The sequence below is a fragment of the Camellia sinensis genome, chromosome 4 (assembly GCF_055761805.1).
Source record: "Camellia sinensis isolate YWXY chromosome 4, ASM5576180v1, whole genome shotgun sequence".
Taxonomy (NCBI): Eukaryota; Viridiplantae; Streptophyta; class Magnoliopsida; order Ericales; family Theaceae; genus Camellia; species Camellia sinensis.
The window spans coordinates 177637423-177657469 of record NC_138964.1 but is presented as its reverse complement, the minus strand read 5'-3'; the positions used below and the strand labels follow the sequence as shown (position 1 = coordinate 177657469).

The window sequence follows — 20047 nt, the reverse complement described above, 5'->3', positions numbered from 1 at the left end:
TTTTTACCATACCTATGCTTGCTGTTTGGCCATGTTTATAACTGTGAAAGTGCATTTTTTGGGACTGTCTAGCTTCTGCCTTTGCATTGCATGTCCATATTGTGCATGTTTGGCATAGCTATAGGTCATTTCGGGTGCCTAAATTCGCATTTCGGGACAATTCCATGCATTTCATGTCATTTCGCCTCATTTCGGGACTGTTTTCCCCCACCTTTTAGTGCTGAAATCCCATTACCATGTTTGCATATCATTTCCCATGCCATAGTTCGCATTTTTACATTGCCTCGGTTTGCGTGCCCGTGTGCACGCATTTCGAGGCACCCCTTTTTTATCCGCCGGCATCCTATGTGAGTGTGGTTGAGGCCCACTCATGTTGGTATAAGCCCATATCATGTTTCCATGTCATTTGCATTGCGTATGCCATTGCCTAGGTTTGCGTGCCCGTGTGCACGCATTTCGAGGCACCTCATTTTCATTGCATTTTTCTATTGCCTCGGTTTGCGTGCCCGTGTGCACGTATTTCGAGGCACCTCATTTTCATAGCATTTTATCATTGCCTCGGTTTGCGTGCCCGTGTGCACACATTTCGAGGCGCCTCATTTTCATAGCATTTTTCTATTGCCTCGGTTTGCGTGCCCGTGTGCACGCATTTCGAGGCACCTCATTTTCATTGCATTTTTCTATTGCCTCAGTTTGCGTGCCCGTGTGCACGCATTTCGAGGCACCTCATTTTCATTGCATTTTTCCATTGCCTCAGTTTGCGTGCCCGTGTACACGCATTTCGAGGCACCTCATTTTCATCACATTTTTCCATTGCCTCGGTTTGCGTGCCCGAGTGCACGCACTTCGAAGCACCTCATTTTCATAGCATTGTGCATACTAGGTTGTATCTTAGATTGCATTCTGTCATTTTCTCAGTTTGCGTGCCTGTGCGCACGCATTTCGAGGCATTTCATTTCCATAGTATTGTATATGTTAGGATTGTATCTTAGTTGCATTTCATGCATATCATGCATATTGCATCGTGTCCGGAATAGGAGTTAGCCCGGGCACGGGAAACGAGGTACATTTCGTACTCCGAGTGACGGAATGTGTCTCAGTTCTCCAGTCACCGACACTCCGGATTATCCATGATGGAGTTAGGTTTTAGCTGTAGTTTCATGTGCATTCATTCTATATTGAGTTGTGCATTTCGACTCCTCGGCTATCATGCCTCGGTATGCGTGATTGGTGGCACGAGAATCGAGACATGCATACATCTGTGAAAATACATTGCTATGCCCCTTTCCTGCTCTCTGTTGTAGCAAAATCAGGAATCAGCAACTTTACGAGACTTGGCACGCATTTCAAGAATAGGTGTAAACAGAGGCTAATTGGGGCATTCCGGTGGATTTCCGCGCAAGACAATCCGGACATGCATTATCCGTCAGAAGCAAGGCAGTCCCTGGCTTGCACGCCAGTTTTATTTGCTTTCTTAGTTAATTCATTAATTAATTAGGATTTTCTGTAATATTCTTTTATTCGGGACTGTAATATTTGGACTGTATTATTTATTCGGACCCTCTCTGCGAGGGCATAATTGTAATAAGTGTGCGTGAGTGTGATGTATGTTTTCCAACCCCACGTCTTTCTTCCCTTTTATTTACCAGCTTACGATGGTTAGATTAGGGCATATTTAAATTAGCATACAGTATGACAGCATGTTTGCATTCATTCATCTGTATTGCATGCACCGGGCTCGGCGCATCATACTAACTGCATTGTACTTTCAATTCCAAATTGAATAAATGATAGTTGTAGCATTTCATATACCATCTTAGAATAGCCGAGCCTGCCATAATTGCATTTTGTATGTGTTGAATTAGGCATTTCTGTATAATTAGGATCATGCATGATTTCTAATGAGTTTCTATTTTGGCTTGGAGTACTTGGTAAGCTTTATGCTTTAGCATCCTTGCATGCGTGTGAGTGCTGCCATGAATAGCATACTTACCATGAGGCTATGTGCTTATCTGATATACCTGCCTGAATGCCTGTGGATGAAGGTTGGGTTATCTGAATTGGAATAAATCATCAAATGTTTCAAGCCTACCTGCGGGTAGCAAACCATTTTCAAAAACGAACATGAAATGTTTCGTTCCAATTTGGGCGACCCAGTCTATACTTGTATGCTGTGAGCATCACATAGTAACCTAGGCTAATAACCGGAATAAGAACATACAATGTTTTCAAAAATTGATATCATGGTTAGTAGAGGCCGATCTTTGATCGGGCGAGCGGGGGTGCTCACGAAGTGACCTTCCCCAATCGTACCCAAGTTCCCGAGCCGAGGCAACTTTGGTGATGACGGACACGTGGCCTCTTGGCACCGAGTCAGGGTTTCCTAAATTTCCCAAAATAAAACATTTAGGTGGCGACTCTGTATCTGGCAAAGCAGTCCATGTTTGGCACTTCTTTTCAAAAATCTGTTTTTCTCAAAACGATTTGCCGGATTTGGACTCTTTGGTTCAGACTTAGAACCGTGACAAATTTGAGAGTCCTGAGCTGTAGTGACCCCAAAGTGAACAGAACGGGAGCTAACCCTCCCGGGACGTTCGAGGGACGTCTACAAGTAGATACAGAACATATATAGACAAATGGTGGTTATGAATAACCAGTTCCATAAAGGAACCTCCGGATTCGAGTAACAGAGAATAAACATGCTGAGCCCCATGATGGAGCCTCCAGTACGGGTAATAGAGTGCAGACATATTAAGTTCCATGATAGAACCTCCGATACCGGGTAACAGCTAACAGATATCACATGATGCTAAGGATGCCACGAATACATTATTACAAATTGGACAATCATTCATTATACAGAACATATCATTTCAGAGAGCAGATCTTAATTCATCATACAGAAAATAAATAAAGCTGAACATAGCTTTACTAAGTTATTACTCACAGGTAGCTGCAGAAGCAAATCAGACAGACTGGACATATCAGGTAAATCAGACAGACAATGGCGCGTAACCTACACAAGCACATAATATATACACATTGAAATACCATATTACTTCCTTGATCAAACTTGACTTTTCTAGTCTTTTTCTGTCTAAATAGTTCGGAGTTCTACTACGCTTATTCTTTCTCATTCAAATAAACCAGGTTCTTATTTCACATATTCTTCCATTACTAAGTCCTTCTTTTCCAAATAGATTGATCTTTTACTTGGCTTCTTAAACAATTACCACTAGATCAATGATTCATTCTTTAACTAACTAATTTATGTTGATTGGTAGCTTATTAATCTTTATTGAGTCATAAATCACGTCTAGAATGCCTTGGAAAGAGATGAGAATAAAAATGTGAACTAAATGTAATTTTCCAAAATATGCTGAAAATATGGTCTTCACTCGAGCGCCACTTCGGTCGCTCGAGTGGACTGTAAAATTTGAAAACTTCTGGGAGATCGATTTTCACTCTCGAATGAGACTTTGCTCGCTCGAGCGGACAGCGTAAATTCTGGAATTTCCAGAATTGCAATTGAAGTTCAAATTTGATATTCAAAGCCTCAAAACATATATTTTTGGTACACAAAAATGGAAAACCATTGTATAATTTAGTAAACACTTTCAATTAGAAATCATTAATTCAAAATCATGCTCCAATTGTCCAAATTTAGTTTTAACTCATCTTCTTTATATCAACCCACAATTCTAAAATATAAATTAGACTTCCCAATCTCTTGAAATTCCATGACGTATGTAATACCAATAGATCCAATTTTATTATTAATAACAAAATCAACTTAACTATGAATTACACAAATCAATTTCTTAGAAATTCAACTTAACTTAATTTTTAACCAAAAACTTAATTTATAATCATGGGTGTTCTAAAATGTGTTTAAATTGAATAAAATTCTTAAATTACATCACATGCATGGATTAAATAAAAATCTAATTATAAAATCCAAACTTTAGCATTAATTCCAAATTTCCATAAACTTGATTTTCTTAAAACATTTCCTTTGTCCCCTCAAAATATGAACTCGAATGGCTCAATTCCCTTAAAACTCATGTATTACAAGAAAATATTACAAAATCAAATCAAAACAATTAATTTTCCAAATTAATTTCCACAACTATGAGTCTACTTAATTTCTCACTTAAAACCTTATTTCTTACAAAATCCATGAGACTAATTCCATAACTTTCTTAATTCATGATGCATGGAGGATTATCTAAAACATGAAATTAAAGTTATAAAACTCTTAGAAAAATATTTGCATGTGCGAAATTAGGGTCAAAATTCAAACCAATTACATCCAAAATTCCTTTAATTCAATATTAAGTTCAAAATGTTCATGAATTCATAATTTCCCAAAACTTGCTCTCCTTGTACCCAAACATGAAATTAATTCTCCAACTTTCTCAAAGATTCATTGATGCATGTAAAGATGAAGCCCAAATTCATGAGGAATAACACAAATTAAACTTACTTGATAAATTTTCCCAAACTCATTTCCTTAATCTCAAGCTTAGCTCAATTTATTTTAACCTCAATTTAATTCATAATCATAGATGTTTCAAAATATGTTTAATTTAAGTCAAACTCTTATATTACATTACATGCATGGGTGTTGGCTACACATTTTGTGCTAGCCAGTGACAATTCGACGCGTGACAAAGTGAGGGTAATATGGGGAGACCAGGTAGGTCTTCGATCCTGATCATACACGTGGCAATTAATATTGGTTGTTATAAGATCTGAGTAGTAGCGGATCAACAAAGAGACGTATAGTGACGTGGCTTCAACGGTTGCTCACATTCAAATTCGAATATAAGGGTGAAGCCTAACTGCAAGTGAAGGCGTAGTGGAGCTACTTATAAGGTAGCATGATCAGCGACTACGGAGGAGCAGTTCGACGGTTTGAAGTACAATTCGATGGTTATCTTCGGAAAGTATAAATAGCAGGAAGGACTTCAGAAAAGGAAATGAAGAAAAGATCAAAAGAATTACTTTACATATTCCAGTGTTATTTCCTGTCCTTTATATTTCTGTACTTTAAGTTCCTGCACTGCACTTCATTTGTAGGAGTAGTTTTCGAGTATATTGCCGCTGTAATTCTCTACGGAACTAAGATCATGGTAAGTTTTTCATACTAATAAAATGCTTCAGTTTATTTAACTGTTCTTATGCTCAAGTTCTCTGAAGTCAAATTACTAGTAAGCCACCAGTAAAAGTCCTCTTTATTGAGGCCGAAAGAACCATAACATAATCGTCTGAATAATTGTTTGGCAATTACAATTCTGTAAGGACTGATTAATCCTTACTGGCACGCTCATAATTACAAAAGTAACCTTCGAAAGCCAAAAAGCCAACATATATTTTTGGCACGCCCAGTGGGACCCTTTAAAAAATGGCTAGACGTAGGAGACAAGGAGAAAATGAACGTTTGGAAGAAGGCGTGGAAGGAGAGGTGGAGACATCCAATCCAGAGGATAATGTGATAACACATCCTGTGGAGACTCCTATCCTATCGGAACCTATGGTCGAACAGACCAATATTTCAGAGCAAATACCATTTGTTCGTAATAGTGGACGAGACCAAGGAATTGGACCATCCAGTGTCCCATCTACTCAGCCAGTCAATCCGTGGGGCGGCTTGGTAGATGCCATGGGACAGCAATTAATAAACACAATGGAAAGGTGGTCAGTATCCTTTTTGGATCGAATGAATAACCACCAACCAACGAATGTAAGACACATAGAGGAGGTGAATGTCCCTCAGCAAAGATTGACTAGAGACAAACAACTTATGCAAGCTAATGGACATTCTAATGGTCAAACCAGTAATCAGATTCATGAAAGATTACCACCTCAGTCTTGGTACGAACCCATTTCGAGGCCTGTAGCAGGCCAGAATGTCTCCATGTTCAACAGTGAAGCCATGCAAATTGGTGGATCTGGCCCGGTACAAGAGAATGGCATAAGAATGATTCCAAATCCCACATTCGAAGCCATACCTGGCACCAGGGGGTACAATAATGCCTTATTCGAATTTATACCCGGGGGGTTGGAAGGTATTCCTACAAGTGGAAGGGATACAATACCTGTTCCAGCACCTTTCGTGGGTCCTTTCGCAGGACAGGCTCAAAGAGGTTATCTACACCCCCAACAGCACCCTCTACCACAGGGACAACCAGTCCCAAATGTGCCACCTTATGGACCAAGAGGACCACAAGTACAAGTTTGTCCACCAAATCTTGTGTTTGTTCCCCCAGTGGTGGTTCAGCAGGCACAAAATATGGTCCCTAGGGACCAGATCACTGAGATAGTTAAGGAGTTGTGTGGACCAATGGCTCGGGGGGTCCAGACCCCTGTGTATAGAAAACCATACCCAGAATGGGTCGATAGGGTACATGAATATCCAAGAGGTTTCAGGATACCAGATTTTGTCCTCTTTCATGGGAACGGAAACCAATCAACAGTAGAACATATTACTAGGTTTGCCGCTCAATGTGGTGAATTTACCAATCATGACTATATAAAGTTAAGACTATTCCCAAATTCTCTAACTGGAGGAGCATTTGTATGGTATATTAACCTTCCACCTGGCTCCATCCAGACTTGGCAGCAAATGGAAGAGGCATTTCATGCCCAATTCTTCCAATCAGAGCCAGAAGTTTCCATGGAAGACTTGGCCAGACTGAGTCAAAGGCCTGAAGAGAAGGCTACTCAGTTTATTTCTAGATTTAAGAGGGCTCGAAATAAATGTAGAGTAATCTTGCCAGAAACTGAATTTGTAAGATTGGCCCAAAATGGCTTAGAGTTCAGGCTTCGAAAGAAGTTTGATTCAACAGAGTTTAGAGATTTAGTGGAACTAACTTATAAAGTATCTAGATATGAAGCATTACTAGAAGAGGAACAGGATCGAAATAATGCATCATATAGGACATACTACAAAGATCCTAATTATGAGATTGATGCAGCAGAGATTGTGGGAAAAGAGCCTATGATCTGTGAAGCGTTAATTCATAAAGATACGACAATTGACCAGCAGTTTAAAAAGAAAGATCTCCACAGGAAATATTCTTTCGATTTAACTAAGGCAGATGACATTTTTGATCATTTGCTTGCGGCCAACTTCCTTAAGTTACCAAAAGGTGTTAAAATTCCATCTCTTGATGAACTTAAAGGAAAAATATATTGTAAATGGCATAATTCTTGGTCTCACTCGACTAAAAACTGTGTTGTTTTTCGAGACAGGATCCAAGAACAAATTCGGAAAGGGAGTTTGAAGTTCCCAGCCAAAGCTGAAAAGGCCATGGGGATCGATAGCAATCCATTTCCAGAAATTGGAGAGGTGGCAGCCAATGTCATTATGTCAGACTTTCAGAACCTGTCTTTGAAAGAATTGGAGGAAGTCAATGTACAGATGCATGTGGCCAACCAGACAGCAACCAAAAAAGACCTTAGAAGTCCACCAGCTATGGGACGAGATTTCTCACATCAGAGGGAAGACTCTGATGAAGAAGCACTGGATGATGACTCCCTAGAGGCAGCCGTAATGCACCGAATTTGGCCAAAAAATATTTTTCAACAATAAAAAATATTACCAGAGAGACAGAAACGGGCTTGGTTTTACCAGGACAAATAGACCCGTCGATCTTGAAGTGTCATTGCTTGGAACTTGCATTTTTACATGGTTGGGGAAAAATTATTCACTCAGTTTTCATTTCTAGATTTCATTTTTAATTTTTTTTTTCATATTTTTTTATTAATTTTTTTTAATATTTTAAGTAAATTTTTTATTTTTTAAATACACCTAATATAAATACACTTAAAAGTTATAATATTTGTGATTTTTTTTAAAAAAAAATTCATTAAATATCAAAAATACAAAAAATACAAAAAAAAATCAGTACATTTTTTTTAAATATTTTTGTGTATTTATTAATTTTTTAAAATATCTTTTCATAAATATTTTACTATTTAGATCCATCGAAGTAAAATGCATTTAAAAAAAGTATTATTTACCAATAAATCCTACTTTACAAACTGTTATACCAAATAGTCCCACTTTTATTCTATTATACCAAATAGTCCTGCTGGTGGGTTGATTTGGTCCTTTCTGTTTTTTTTTTCATTTTTGTTTAACTGTGTGGACGAGAGTGCCCTTGGTTTAATGTGGGACTGTTTTGCTGGATTAGTTCCTTTTTTGGAAGCGTTGCTCATTCCGTGTGTACTGTGTGCGTTGTGTGCGTTGTGTGTGTATCATTGTGTGTGTGTGGGTGTGTTGAAGCCAGCAGTGTGTGTGTCTTAGAGAGAGAAGAGAGCTGGGTTTGGTGTGTGCTGTGTGTGTTTGACCACCACCGTCGCCGTTCCCGGCGGCACACCACCACCACCTCCCCCCACTCCACAACCAACTACCTAACCAGCCTCAGCTGAGGCCTCGGCCTCGGCTACGCCATCGCCATCGCCCTCGGCTTCCTTGTCCTCCTCTCCACCCTCCTCCTCGTCTCCTACGTCTGCCTCTGCCATCGCCGCCACCGCCAAAACCTTAACCCTAGCTCCACCACCACCACCGCAACTTCTTCCGACAACGGCATCATCCTCCCCTGCATAATCTTCGTCGCTGAAGACGACAACGAAGACAGCAATAACGCCGTCGTAGGGCTCGATCAAGCAGTCATCAATTCATACCCTAGGTTTCCATTCTCGAAGGATCGAGGCGGTGGAATCAACGATTCGATGTGTTTGATCTGGTTGTGTGAGTATAGAGATGCTGAGATGCTGAGGCTGCTGGGTGTAATCCTCTCCCTCTCTCAACCGTGTGTGTGTCAATGGTCCCTTGGGTTTGTGTCCAAATCTATCAATGTGTATGCATCTCGGTCTTGAGTGTGTGTTGTGAATGTGTGTGTGTCTGCCTGTGTGAACCCCCAAACACACCAACCCAGCCCAAAACAAAAACCCCTTATAGCGCTTTGCCATTCTGTGACACCCTTACAATGTATCACCTGCAACACATCACACATCCATTCACTAATTATGCACGTGAGACACACATGCACCACACCCAATTTTCCCCTAACAATCGCATCAATAACGATTAAATGAGGGTAATTACGTCCCTCACAATTGAATGGGACTAAACAGTTTAGTAGAATAAAAATGGGACCAACTGGTTTATAAATTCAAATTTTGGGATTTATTAGTAAATCTCCCTTAAAAAAAGTGAAAATTTTGCTTAAAATTTCAAAAATATTCACTAAAAATAAAAAAAACGAAAAATAAAAAATTCAATTTCTAGAAAATTGAAACCAAACACACTGATTAGCTTTTTCAGGTGCACCACGTCATCATATTTCTACTAATTACAAATATTCATGTCTTTTAATCATCTACTACAAAATTGTGGATCTCATTTCTTTTCTTATGATTGTAACCCCATGAAATGAAATTTTCATTGACATAAATTATGAAAAAATAATGGATAAATTATATTTACCTTCCCTTAGATTTCTGACAAATATAGGGGCTTCCTATGTGGTTTGAATAATTACAGTAACCTCCCTTACTTTACCTGACAATGTCAAGAATCCCCTTCTATCAAATTGTTTTAAACGGTGTTAACTTTTTCTCTTATAAATTACCTTATTGTCCTTCCTTTTAAAATATTAAAAAACGTTTTTGGATTGAAGGACAGGTTTGGAAGAAACAAACAGTATTTGGAATAGTATTTTTGGATTTATTTTTTTAAAATATTAAAAAATGTTTTAATTTTTAATTTTAAATATATAATTTTTATTTAAATATTTTATTTTTTTTTAATTTTAATATTTTAAACTCAAAACACAATTTCACACTCAAATCGTAACCAAACACATAATTCAAAACTCAATTCAAAAGTTATTTTCAAACCTCATAACCAAACATATAACTCGACACTCTACACTACTTTCAAAACTCTATACTCAAATCGTAACCAAACACATAACGAAAAAATTAAAATATTTAAAAATATATTTATAAAATAAAATAAAATATTTAAAATAAAAATTATATATTTAAAATAAAAAAATAAATTTTTTTAAATTTTAATATTTAAAAAATATATTTAACATAAGTTTGTATTTTTTTAAGTTTGTGTTTGGTTATGAGTTTTGAAAATAATTTTTGAATTAAGTTTTGAGTTATGTATTTGGTTAAGACTCTATGAGTTTTGAAAATATTTTTGAAAATTTCTAATTGGAATTGTGATTCTAAAAGAGAACCAAACATGTTTCTAAAAAAAATATTTTTTCGGAACATGTTTTTACTCAAAACTCAATTCAAAAATTATTTTCAAAACTCATAACTAAACACAAACTTAAAACTCAATTCAAAACTTTTTTCAAAACTCAAAACCAAATTTTTTCAAAAACTCTATTTTAAAAGAAAAAAAATTTCAAAAAAAAATTATTTTATTTTTTAAAATTATTTTTAGAATCATGATTTGAGTGTGGAGTCATATTTTGAGTTATGAGTTTAGAAAAAGAAAAAAATTGGTTATAAATTTTGAAATTTTTTGAAATTATTTTTTTAGGGTAAATATTTTATATTTTAAATATTTATTTATTTATTTTAATGTGCATTATATTTCATACATCTATGTGTTGTATTTTTTTTTAATTTTTAAAAAAGATTTCAAAATATTTTTTAAAAATTAAAAAATTTTAAAAATTTTATTTTTTATTTTAAATATATAGTTTTTATTTTAAATATTTTATTTTATTTTATAAATATATTTTTAAATATTTTAATTTTTTTTGTTATGCATTTGGTTACGATTTGACTGTAGAGTTTTGAAAATAGTGTGGAGTGCTGAGTTATGTGTTTGGTTATAAGATTTGAAAATAATTTTTGAATTGAGTTTTGAGTTATGTGATTGGTTATGATTTGAGTGTGAAGTTATGTTTTGAGTTTAAAATATTAAAATTAAAAAAATTAAAATATTTACGAAATAAAATAAAATATTTACATAAAAATTATATATTTAAAATAAAAAAATAAATTTTTTTAAACATTTTTAATATTTAAAAAAAATAAATCCAAAAATACTGTTCCAAACACTGTTTGTTTCTTCTAAACCTGTCCTCCAATCCAAAAACATTTTTTAATATTTTAAAAGGAAGGACAATAAGGTAATTTATTATAGAAAAAGTTAACACCGTTTGGAACAATTTGACAGAATGGGGAACCTTAACATTGTCAGGTAAAGTAGGGAAAGTTACTGTAATTATTCAAACTACAAGAGAGGTCTCTGTATTTGTCAGAAACCTCAGGAGAGGTAAATGTAATTTACCCAAAAATAATTAATTTAGTGTGAGTTTTTAAAATAAATTATAAATCAATGGTAAAATTTATCAACTTTAATAATTGAAGTGATAAATTTTTTCACGACATTATAATTTATTATTATTGTTTTATCTTATCACTGGTTTGTAATTTTTCGATAAATTATTGGGTGCCGCGAGTAATGTTACACAGGGTCTTAATTTAGAACCCTACTTCCTTCTAATCTATAATTTGTTTGATCCATAGGTCCGTTGTGGGTCATATTAATTTAAATTGTTTATTTTTAAAAAAAATTCTCATATATCATTTTTTTTTAAAAAAAAAAATGGAGGAGGAAGAGGTCACACATGAGTTAGCGCAATATGAATATCAAAATGAATACAAATGTGAGTGGATGAATAAGTAAGTAATATCCGATTAACTTGATTTTAACAAACATTTTATATTTGATATATTCTAAAATATGAACGGTTTAAATTATTAAAATAGATCCCAAAATGAGCTCATTTAACCGTACAACAGTCGTTATTGCGTAACCCGCGCAACAGCATCCCCACTCTCAAGGTGGAGAGGTCAGATGAAGGCTGAGGACGACAGAAAAGGATAGAGAACTAGCAGACAGTAGGAAGAGAATAGAGCCTCCGACCCCAGTGGAGGTGCTGGGAGTCGTCCGTGATTGGTCAAAAAAAAGTTTTTTTTTTTTTTTTTGTTTCCAGCCAACCCCAAGCCGACACGTGACACTTGGGGGGGGGGGGGGTGGTTCACTGGGGGTGCCCCCAGCTGGGGTCTGAAGCACGACTGGTAGGAAGAAGTGGAAGTGCGGTAGCTAGTGCCGATGAGAGTATGGAATGAGTTGGCTGACAAGGCTAGGGCTTGCAAAGTGAAAAAAAAAACAGATGATAGAAAAGAAAGAGGGAGAACAACAATTTCATAAATATTCTCACTCTAAACATTTTGAATAATTCTAGTGTAATTATTTTTGATTTTCTATCAATTTATAATTATTTTGCATTCTTTTTATCTATTTGTAATTTTTTCAAAGATTTGTTTGTGCAATGTCAACATTTTTTCTTTTTATTAATATGATTCCATTGAAAAAGAATAAATTAAAATTAAAATTATAAAAAAATTCATAAGAAACATCACAATAATTGATAGAACATTGTCCGGATCAAATAATTGGAGGAAACGGAGGGAGGGGGCTCATAGTTTTTTTTTTTTTTTTTTTTTTTTTGTTACTGGGAAATCCTTCCACCCTCCCGCAGGTCCAAGGCAGCGCCCCATGAGGAGATCACCGGGGTGTCCTGTTGTCCGTTCCGAGTAAGAGACTATAACCTGAAAGCTTGTCCCGACCTCCCAAGGCAAGCTCCGATTAAGTCAGGACTCGCACAGCGGGGGAGCATTAAACCCACACGTTGTCCGTTCCTGAAAGCTTGTCCCGACCTCCCAAGGCAAGTTTCGATTAAGTCAGGACTCGCACAGCGGGGGAGCATTAAACCCACACGTTGTCCGTTCCGAGTAAGAGACTATAACCTGGAAGCTTGTCCCAATCTACGTTGTCCGTTCTGAGTAAAAGACTATAACCTGGAAGCTTGTCCCAACCTCCCAAGGTAAGCTCCGATTAAGTCAGGACTCGCACAGCGGGGGAGCATTAAACCCACACCAAGTAGCTGATTAGGCATCCTTGAGGTCCAATCTCCTAACTAACAGTGCTTCGCTCAGGAGATTGACCCAAGGGGAGAATTGAACTTGTGACCTTGGGGCTTAAACCCCAAGGCCTTACCACAATGCCACAACCCCTTGGGTTTGGGGGCTCATAGTTTGTCAACACGTTTTGATGAGATCAAATCTTGTGATTAATTCGGTGTCCAAGCAGAAGAAGTCTTTATGGAAAATGTTATAAGTTGTGTACCATGCATATTATTATAAATTGATATATTTTTATTATAAAATTTTATAACATTAATTTTAAAATGTATGATCTTATTACAAATTAACATAATAAAATATTTAAAATTTTGTGATTTATGAATAAAAGTTTGTGGCTTGATTATGATATTTTTTTGTTACACTTTACATATTTTATAGTTGATATTACGAATTTTTATGATAAAATTACGTCTATTTATGATAAGGTGCTCATTGTACACATCAGATTTCCAGTCTTTTATCTATAATTCAGTTCTAACCAAACACAAAATACTCTCACCTTCTTCTGTCTGAATTACGTGACGATATGTTTTTTTTTTTTTCAAATGTTTTTCTTCTAAATATGCAATGCATTAAAAAAAAATTAATTGATAAAAAATTTATCCTTATGTAGTCATATGTTATTTATAGTTTAACTTTTTTCAATGATAAGGACAAAAGCTTGAACAGTTATCACAAAAGTCGCTAACGGTAGAAAAGTCGTTGGTGGAATGCGACGGCATCTAGTGACAGCAAAATGAATATATAAGTGACATTGGGCGACATATATATATATATATATATGGTATTTGAACATATAGTTGAACATTTTGAAATATATATATAATACATGTGATATTTTAAATAATATTTTAAATAAATAAATAACATTTAAATAAATAGATATATATATATATATCTATATAATAAGGCAAGAGGGATTTTGAAAATGTCTTCAAATGTGTGTGAGATACATTGTGATCCCATGGCTGAGATCAATCCTAAAAATATATTAAGGGTGCAGATCAATTCCCAAACCTTCTCTGCTCTCTCCCACCTACCCACGTCTCCTTCTCCATTCCATCTTTATCTCTTCTCTGTTGCAGAGACGCTACCTCTCTCCTTCTCTCTCACCAAGCCGATTTTGTTGTACCGGTTTTCTGAACAACAAGATAGACCTCCATATATAGATAAGCACTGAGAACAACAATATACAGAATATGTACATACATATATTAAACCCTCCTACTGGCTGCCTCTCCCCCTCTCCCCCCACGCTCCCACTCGCTGCCTCTCCCCCTCTCCCTCCTTTCGCAGAGACGCTACCTCTCTCATTCTCTCTCACCCGATCTCTGCCTTTCCCCCTCTCCCCCACCCTCCCGCTCGCTGCCTCTCCCCCTCCACCCGATCTCTGCCTCTCCCCCTCTCCCCCTCTCCCCCCACCCTCCCACTCGTTGCCCCGCAACCCTCCCACTCGCAACCCTCCCAGCCAGCCGCCGCCGCCATATTTTCTTTCTCTCTCTACTTCGAACCCCGATTGGAGCTCTCCGGGTTTGTTTTCTTCTCTTGCAATTTTGAGTTTGCTTTGAATTGCGATTTCAAACTTTGCTTGAAATTTAACTTGCTTCTGGGTGTTTTAATTTTTTAGGGTTCTTCTCCTAATTCAGCTAAAGCAAAGATCTGTACGCTCATTTCTCTCAATTCCTGTATTACTGTAAATTTCATTAGTTCTTGGTTTTTCTTTTGATATTTTGTGTATTATTTTTCGAAACTCCAATTGGGTTTTTGTAATCTTGATCCAATCCTTTTTTTTCCCCTCATCAAATTTGAGTGAAAATATGGTTAAAAGCTTGATCTGTTATTTAACACTGAAGTGTGTGACTATTAGAAATTTGGCCAAGGATTTGGTCCTATTCTTTTGATTTGATACAAGTTTGATGAAATGATTGGATCTCTTTTTTAGCTCTTTAAGAAGGATTGGAGATGCTCTTCCTATTATTTTTTAAAATTTTTCTTTTTTAAAAAAAAATTTCTGGTTTGAAGCTGTAGTCAACTAGAAATTCATTCTTAATTTATTGTTGAGAGCTATGTTTGATTTATTTTAATTAATTAATTAATTATTTGTTTGGTGTGGTCAGAATAGCCTTTTGGAAGCTCGATTCTCATATCAGAGCACCATTCCTAGAAGTTCTAAAAATGGTTAGTTTTCGCAATTTTGATCTGTTGATTTCATAGTATCATAATTACTTGCTTCACTTCTGTCTTTTTCATTAAAGTGATGAAACTTGCTCCTTATTACTTCACCAGCATCAGCATGTGTAGGTTAGTTCGAAGGCGTGTATTGAATGATAAATATTAGTGATAGGTTACAAAAAGCCATCAAAATACCATCTTTGTGCATGTGTTTGAGACGTTAAGGTAGTGTTTGGTTCACTAAAATGAAGATAGAACGGAATAACGATCATTCCATCATAATGTTAATTCTCACATTTGGTTGGTTGAATTTAGATTACTATAATCTAGGTTTTTGTTTTTGTTTTTTTTTTATTTTATCTTCTTTGGTGACGTGAATGTTCAAATTTAAATTGCTTCTGGGTCTTCAATTTTTCTTCCCTGTTTTTCAATGGGGACCCAAGTATAGTCTAAATCTTCTAAGGTCTGATGCCATCTTTGGTCTCACCATTGCAAGCCTTGCAATCCCACAGGCCTGTTTCTGTTTTCATTTTCTGTTTTTGTTTTCAGAAAACAGGTAAAAAGGTTGGTGTTTTGTTTGGTGAACTGTTTTTGATTTAATTAAATTTTTGTAATGAAATAGTGTTGGGATTAAAAAATATTTAACTAGCTTCCTTATATTTCATAATATATTTCATGAAATAGTGCTGCATCATAATATATCTCCCTTTCACTCTAGCCACATTTCGATTGTTTGCTATCCGAAGGATAGAAATTGTAATACTGGAGTTTGTATCCTTCCTATTGTAATTTTTCACAGAATGATGCAATGTAAATTAGAGCGCTGTTTACAACACAAAATCATTACCATTGTTATACATTTATTTGTTATGATGAAAAGAGTTAATTTTCTCAGGGTTTTGAGTTGTGTATAGTATTCTTGGTTTTGGTGTTGTGGTTAATTTCAAATGTTAATTTGGGATAACAATGTGATACAAGGAAATGCGGTTAGTTTCAGATTTTATTATCAAAAAACATTTTGGGAACATGGTTTTGGTGTTGTGGTTATCACATCCCAACTGTTGTTGTGAAGACTAGTGTCTTCCTTTTCCATGAGCTTGCTGCTGCTATCAAAATGGATTGGGGTGACAGTTGTGTTTGACTCTTCCCAATTGATCTATGCTTTTTATTTTTTAATTTTTTTTATTTATAAATATGTTTGTGATTGTAATGATTGTATTGTGTTGGCAGTCAGTTGATTGTTTTTTACCAAATGAACAATATTATAGAGGAATCTACATCTCGGATTAAATTTAAATAGTGTTGGGATTAAAAAATATCTAAATAGTGTTGGGGTTAAATTTAAATTTAAATAGTGTTGGGATTAAATTCAAATTTAAATAGTGTTGGGATTAAATCTAAATTTAAATAGTGTTGGGATTAAATCTAAATAGTGTTGGGAATAAATTTAAATTTAAATAGTGTTGGGATTAAATTTAATAGTGTTTGGATTAAATTTAAATTTAATCCGTGTTGGGGTTAAATTTATAATAAATTTAAATAGTGTTGGGATTAAATTTAAATAGTGTTGGGATTACTTTGCATAATCATTATGAATTTAAACTGACACATTTTTTTTCTTTTCTTTTCTATTTTGCCTGGTTGATTTGGGGGAATAATTGTGGTTTCTCAGTTTAATTTTTCTAGGTTTTCTTTCTCAAAACCTCCAAAAAGAGAAAAGAAATCGGAGGAAATGGTGGGGCATAAAAAAGGCAAAAGGGATGTAAGGGAAAGGAAAGAAGAATTGAAATTAAACTGTCTGATTTAATTTTTTTCCTCTATTTTTTTTTAAAAAAATGTTGTTGGGATTTTAGGGTAAGTTCAAGGGAGAAGAAGAAGAGTGTACTCTTGATGTAAGTGTTGATTTGCAAGGCCAACCGGCAATCCGAGAAAGAACTGGCAAATGGGTTGCTGGAATTATCATCCTCTGTAAGCCCTATATTACCAATTTTATTTTGTTTTTATTTCGTTTTATTTAATTTTATTTAAAGAAAGTCTTGATATCTTAGTCCACTTATCTTCATAAATTAATTGTTTGAGAATATAGGGTACTCTGTTTATCTATGCATATATATATATATATATATATATTCACACTGACATACCTGCTCTCTAGATTTTCATTTTTCATTCTTCATTTTCAGTTTTGAGCACTTTTCATGTTTTTTTATTAGAATCTTTAACCAGTCTATTTCATATGGGAATCTTCCTCCTTCTTCTTATTTATTTATTTATTTATTTTTTTCTCCAGGAATCTTACTTAGTACATTCTACACACATGATCAATTGTATGTGGGATCCTATAATTTGCATCTTTTGTGTTCCAAAACTGGAGAATTGTTTTCCTGGTTTTTTGCTTATTGTTAGATGGATTAGGATTGGTTGTCTTTCAGGAGTTGCTGACAGTTTAACAACAGCTTGCATGAAGATGTGAATCAGTGACCTTCCTATAAAATTAGCTTCAAGGACTGTCCATGTTTGGTTATTACCGGTGCATAGTATTTGTGACATTTTTGTTTAAAAATCATGTAGGAATGCACTTTCTTTTTATTCAAAATTCCCATTTTAGGATGGAGAAAAAGATTGAGGAACAGTGGAATGTATCTCATAATTTACATATTAATCGACCATATCCGTAGTTCCTCTGTGATAAGTGTTTGTTTGTTGAGCAATAGGTTGCACATGAGAAATGCGGGGGCATGGTCTCCCCTCTATTACTCCGTTCTTTTGTTTATATTATATGTATATACTAGCGTATGCATGTTGTTCTAGATTGTTTGTCGTTTGCATTTCTAAATTTGATATCATAAGAACATGTACAAGAATCCAATTCCAGATTACTTTTTTATGACCTCTTATAGATTGGTGTACTGAAATATTATAAATGATTTGTTTTTTGGATTCACTAAATTCTAATGGGTTCCTTATTTTAATAGTCCGATATACACACATATAAAAATACTAAGAAACTTGAACGTATCTTATGAAAGAGTAGATCTGGAGCACACGAAGCAGAAAATTGGAGAGGAAAAAAAATAAATGATTTTCAATTTGAAGAGCTTTGAGTTTATAAAAATTGAAAGAAAATCTACTAATGTTGAAATGTTCATTCGTAGGTAAGATGTATCTCATAAAGAGAATGAGTGGTGGAAGATGGAAGAGAGAGAATGAGTGGGGAATTAATGGATAAGGTGTGGGTTTTGTGTTTTTAACCATTAAATTGATTTTTTTTTTTTTTTTAATGTCTCTGTTCTGTTTGTTCTTTTATTTATATAGATTTTTTTTTATTTTTTTTATTTTTAATGTAGCTTATGGATTTGGATTTAATTTTTTAAAAAGTTTTAGGTTTGAAATAATGGTTGATCTTTATAAAATAGGTTTTGATTTAGAAATATATTTTTATTTTCAGTTGGATTTATGAAATGAATTTAATTTCTTAATGGAAAATGAGTGTTGATTTTTTATGGTTTTGAACAAAGTTTTTGAAATGGATGTTGATTTTTTTTATTTAACAAAATCAAATCACAAATTTAAGATAAAATAGAGTGAAAAAAAATATAGAGAGAGGAAGATCGAACAAAGGAAATAAAGGGTTTGTTATTTGAGCTTTGAGAGGAGATGTAGTGTTTGTTAAGAGATGAGAGAAGATGAGAGGAGGAAATGAGAAAAGGAGACGTTACACACACACACAGAGAGAGAGAGAGAGAGAGAGAGAGAGAGTATTTTAAATACTATATTTTTTTAGATGGTGAAATTCTATAAAAAGTTTAATAAAAATTTCAAATACAAATTAATATTTTAATTTAAAATTTTACTAATGAATTTGATAAATTATATTTTAACTTAAACAAACCGCCATTGTATGATATCTTAAACTGATTTATTATAATTGATTTCTATAACAGTGAATTAATTATCATTTTGAATTGATTTTTTTGTAAAAGATGTGATACCAATATTAATAATTTATGTTAATTGATTTTTTTTAAATATGTGTACCAATATTATTTATACCGTGCCTTCAGGCACGGGCATACGCTAGTATATATATATGTAAGTTTCGAACAGTTGTCCTTTGTTCAAAAAAACATTCAACGTGGACCATGTCACTCATAAAAAGTAAAAATTCACTTTCTTTTACAAATGACCTAGAGAATATGATTTCATTTATGCTGTGTTTGATTGGAGAATTTGGAGAGAGATTTAGAAAGGAAAATGAAAAAAGTAAGTGAAATGTGAATAAATCATGCCTATATTTCACATAGTTTCACACACCTTTTCTTTTTTCCTTTCCAAATCCTTCTCCAAATCTTGAAACCAAACACAGCATTAGGGTTGATTTGGAAAGTGGGTTGGCTTTTTGGTTTTTTGATTTTTTTGGCTATTTTAGCCTGGGCTAAAAAGCTTGGTTTGGGAAGGGCTTTTTGACTTTTTGGCTTTTTTGACTTTTTTCGTGAGAGAAGAGTGTAATGATTATGGGTTAAATGCGATGTTTTGTTTGTTGTGGCTAAAATAGCCTATTTTGTCTTTTATGGCTAAAATAGCCAAAAAAGCCCACAACCTATCTTCCCAAACGGAGCACTACTTTTGGTTATTTACTGGTCAATTTATTTTTGATCCCCCATATAAAATATAAAAATAAACATTTGATCATACCATTTAATAACCATGATTAATTTTTTCAGAACCAACAAGCATATTTTTCCCCAATTTCTGGTCATTCTGTTTTAAAAACAACATCATCTTCGTTATTAGATTAAAGATGTAGCAATGTGAACTAGCAGTGAATAATTATTCA

General features: G+C 34.5%; 2 long non-coding RNA genes across 2 annotated transcripts in view; one reads left to right on the top strand and one right to left on the bottom strand.

Moving 5' to 3' along the window:
- The window catches only part of LOC114291197 (uncharacterized), a 42480-nt gene that overhangs the window by 2519 nt on the left and 19914 nt on the right, over positions 1–20047 (bottom strand). Inside the window, exon 2 of the long non-coding RNA XR_014365789.1 lies at positions 2948–3016. This is a non-coding gene — a long non-coding RNA (uncharacterized LOC114291197). The remainder of the gene's footprint in view (positions 1–2947; positions 3017–20047) is intronic.
- Positions 14465–18949, top strand: LOC145789713 (uncharacterized). The gene is made up of 6 exons (XR_014327957.1): positions 14465–14568; positions 14666–14699; positions 15161–15216; positions 16883–16972; positions 17064–17178; positions 18366–18949. It is a non-coding gene; the product is annotated as an uncharacterized LOC145789713 (long non-coding RNA).